Raw genomic sequence first — 3,645 nt, 5'->3', positions numbered from 1 at the left:
TTTAAACAGACAACCTAGGAGATCTCTTCCTCCTATTATCCTGTCCTATTATCTCTAACAGATTGTAGAATCTATCATCCTACGATTTTTGGAGAACAGCTGAAATGACAGTCAAAATCTCTTCTGAATCTGACACTTGCCAATTATATTGCTAGATCCTCCTCAATTAAAGATTTCAGGTTGGGGATATAACTTTTAGGATATTGTCAAGAGGCCTGGGAGATGAGCCATCTTTCCTTGTAGGATGAGTTGTACTACTCTTCAAAGCCTGGTAATAAAATGGTAGTACCACATATTTATATTGCACTATGACTTTGTTTGGACTGACTCTAATAATGAGGAAAGCATTTTTTCCTTTTACTCAAAATACAATTTCATCATTGTTTGGAAAACAAAGACATATAGGGCATTGATGGAAGGAACTGGCATTTCTGTTATCATATTAAGAAACATGTCATAAAAGGAAGAATTTGACTCTTAATTTGGTTTCCAGGGATCTGAAGATGTCTGGAGACATTTAGGTTTAGTACCAGTTCAGTGATTGGCAAACCTGAACCCTACTGGTACCATAATACTTGGACTAGTCATGTGAATTTTGCTTTTGAGTGGGAGGAGCATCTGATCAATAATTTCACTGGTTCTGAGGATTCCATGAATGGAAACTTAAGTTAGATGAGTAATTCATCTTTGACTCTCAATGATAGAGATGCCTGGGAGAGGTTAAATGATTTGCCCATGACTGCACAGATAGCGTGTTTAAAGAATCATACATTTACAATCCTTATTTGGAGATCCTCTACTTCAATACCTCTATATCAAAGATGAGGAAATCAATGGCCACAGAAATTAAATAGCCACAATCACACAGTTGTAGTAAGTGGCAAAGCCAGGATTCTAACTTAATTCCCATGACTCCAAGCTCAGGAGGGAAAGAAGGAAACAAGTCTTTATTAAGCACCAGATGATGTGCTAAGAATTTTACAAATATTATTTCATTTGATATTTACAGTAACCAGGAGGAAACTGAGGCATACAGAGGTTAAGCAACTTGCCCAGGGTCTCACAGCTAATAAGTATCTGAGGCTGTATTTGAACTTGGGTGTCCCCATCTCCAGGTCTGATGTTCTCCCCACTGTATCACCTAGCTTCTCCTTAGAAGTAGGACTTGAGCTTTTCCCCCAAGATGGCGCCAAAGGCAAAGAAGGAAGCAGTTGTCCCCCCCCCCAGACAGAAGCTAAGTCCAAGGCCTTGAAGGCCAAGAAGGCAGTGTTGAAGGGTGTTCACAGCCACAAAAAGAAGATCTGAACGTCTCCCACATTCCAGCGACCCAAGACACTAAGACTTCCACGGCAGCCCAAATACCCACAGAAAAGTGGCCCTCGGAGGAACAAGCTTGACCACTATGCCATCATTAAGTTTCCCTTGACCACTGAGTCTGCTATGAAGAAGATCGAGGACAACAACACCCTGGTCTTCATTGTGGATGTCAAGGCCAACAAGCATCAGATCAAGCAGGAGGTCAAGAAGCTCTATGACATTGATGTGGCCAAGGTCAACACACTGATCCGGCTTGATGGAGAGAAGAAGGCCTATGTCTGACTTGCTCCAGACTATGATGCTTTAGATGTTGCCAACAAAATTGGAATCATCTAAACTGTGTCCAGCTGTCCCACTCCACTTACAATTAAAAGTTTTCCAGTAAAAAAAAAAAGAAAGAAGTAGGACTTGAACCCAAGTGTTTTGCCTCCTTTTGCCCCACCATGCTATACCACTCTCATATTTTGTTGATATTCCCATGTATTACCAAGATTTGAATGAGAGCACCTAATATTTTCTAATGTAATGATTTTCATTTTTTTTGTCTTAAAAGCCATGCCAATGAAAATTGTATTCATCTTGCTGGCATGGTCACCATAAGACAGCTATGTGGAGCTCTTTTTTGGGTTCTACAAAAGAGCTTAAATTCTGGAAAGGAGAACACTCAAAATTATATCTTCAAAGGGACAGAAAGCTGGCTTACCCCCTATTTACTTGGCCAGTACCAGGGCCTTACGGTTCCTGACACCCAAGTCTCTTCCTCCTTCTGTGGCTGTCCAGGAGCTCCTAATCCCAGACTGAGAAACACTGTCCAACTGGAAAAGCACACAGAAGCACATTGATTCACTAGGCCACAGTTCTCTCACCCTGGTGTTCTCCTTCCCTCTCCCCCCACCCACCTTCATAGCTGCCTTTCCACAAGAGAAGTACCAAGTATTGCAAGAAGTGAAACCAGTGTTTATTACTTCTTACCTAGAGTAAATTAGCACTTGTTCTGAGTGAATAAAGGAATGGCTACTTTCAAACTGCAAATTGAATGTGCCCTAGCACCTGAAAGAACAAAGAAACCAATAGTCATAAAATAACAAAAACATTTAAAGACCTTTGATTTTAGTAATTTTACCTTTTTTTTTCCCCTTTCTCTTTTAGTTTTGACATATTTCAGACTCAGATATTGCCTAGAGGAGCTCAGCCTCTGCAGTATGAGAAATATTGAGTGGGTGATTGTAAACTGGTCGAGGTTAGCTCTTTTGGATTGGAGCAGATAGACCAATCACTATATGCCATTGAGTTCCAGAGAGAAGAAATCCAAATTCCATGTATTTGTGGGCTGATAATCAATCAATCAATCAAACTTACTATTTTTTTTATAGAAGGTTTATTAAAGATCCGCCATATCAGCCAGACTCTTAAGGAATCTGAGCACCTGTGAGCTATTGGATAGATTGTAAAATTCTGAGCAGTGGCTAGATTTTAATAAGCCAATTAATCAAATTTATTAAGTGCCCACTCTGTTCCAGGCATTATTCTAAGCACTGGGAATACAGAAAGAGGCAAAGGACAATCCTTGTTCTCAAGGAGCTTACAAGCTAATGGAGGGGAAGATAGCATACAAACTAATATGTACAAAGTAAAGTATAAATAGATTAAATAGGCGATAACTAGTAAGGGGAAGTTATTAGAAGGGTTAGGGAAGGCTTTCAGTGCAAGATGGGATTTTAGTTAGGATTTAGAGGAAGCAAGGGAGATCAATGAAGTGGAGGAGGGAGAGCATTCTGGGTATGGGGGATAGCCAGAGGAAATGTCTGGAGTAGACAGATGGAGTGTCTTGTTTGTAGAACAGCCACTGTAACTGGATCAAAGAATATGTGTTGGTGAGCAAGGTACAAGAAGACTAGAAAGTAGGAAGAGACAAGGCTAGGTTATCAAGAGCTTTGAGTATTACATATTTGATCCTAGAGGTAATAGGGAGCCAATGGAATTTACTGAGTAGGGGTGATGTCATTGGACCTGAACTTTAGGAAAACCACTTCAGAGGCTGAATGGAAGATGGATTGGAGTGAAGAAAGACTTGAGGCAGTCAAACCTACCAGCAGGGTATTTCAATAGTCCAGGCATGAGGTGATAAGGGCCTATACTAGAGTGGTGGCAGTGTCAGAGAAGAAAAGAGAGAGCATTTGAGAGATATTGAAAAGAATGAAATCAATAGGCCTTGGTTACAGATTGGTTATGGGCAATGGGGGCAGTGAGAGATAGTAAGGAGTCCAGGATGACTCCAAAATTGTGATCCTGAAGGACTAGAAGTATAGTGATGCCCTCTATCATAAT

At 40.5% G+C, this 3,645-nt stretch overlaps 1 pseudogene; it reads left to right on the top strand.

Annotated features, from left to right (window-relative positions):
* Nucleotides 1-1,183: 1,183 nt before the first annotated feature.
* On the top strand, nucleotides 1,184-1,658 carry LOC114044256 (annotated as a pseudogene).
* The last annotated feature ends 1,987 nt before the right edge of the window (nucleotides 1,659-3,645 follow it).

Source organism: Vombatus ursinus, unplaced genomic scaffold (genome assembly GCF_900497805.2).
Source record: "Vombatus ursinus unplaced genomic scaffold, bare-nosed wombat genome assembly UNPS02014772.1, whole genome shotgun sequence".
NCBI lineage: Eukaryota > Metazoa > Chordata > Mammalia > Diprotodontia > Vombatidae > Vombatus > Vombatus ursinus.
Note: the sequence above shows the minus strand (reverse complement) of the source record. Positions and strands in the feature narration are given on the sequence as shown.